Source organism: Triticum dicoccoides, chromosome 6A, assembly GCF_002162155.2.
Source record: "Triticum dicoccoides isolate Atlit2015 ecotype Zavitan chromosome 6A, WEW_v2.0, whole genome shotgun sequence".
In the NCBI taxonomy this organism is placed as follows: Eukaryota; Viridiplantae; Streptophyta; class Magnoliopsida; order Poales; family Poaceae; genus Triticum; species Triticum dicoccoides.
In genome coordinates this window covers 390,420,681-390,421,187 of record NC_041390.1, presented here as the reverse complement: position 1 = coordinate 390,421,187, position 507 = coordinate 390,420,681, and positions in this window count along the sequence as shown.

Genomic DNA, 507 nt, shown 5'->3' with positions numbered 1-507 from the left:
AGGCGGCTGCGGGGCTGGCGGGCGAGGGCGCGAGGCGGACGGCAACGGCGAGCACGGGCGGAGGCTAGCGCCGTGCAGGGGGTCGTGGCGCAGCAGCGGGGTGGCCACGCACGCGAGCAGGGGTGATGGAGGCGCGGGCGAGGCAGGACCGCGGTGAGCGCTGGGAGGCCGCGAGCGGGCATGTCCTCGGCGCGCCGTGACAGTGGAAGAGGGGAGAGGAGGAGGGCGCTCACGGCGGGGCCGTAGGGTAAGTGGCAGCGGGGCGGCGAGGCTTGGGGGCGACCCGTGGGGAGGAGACGAGGAAGTTGAGGCGGAGGAGCTCCGGCGAGGTCCTCGGGCAACGATGGTGGTGCACAGCGACGACGTGGCGGCTCCAGGGCGACGGGGCGACTCCTGGCGAGGTGGCGGGCGGCGCCGGAGACGGCAAGCGGCTCGACGTGCCGGGGTCGGGTGCAGCGAGGTCCGCCCCCCTGGGCGCGAGCGAGCGTCCAGATCGAGCAAGGGGGC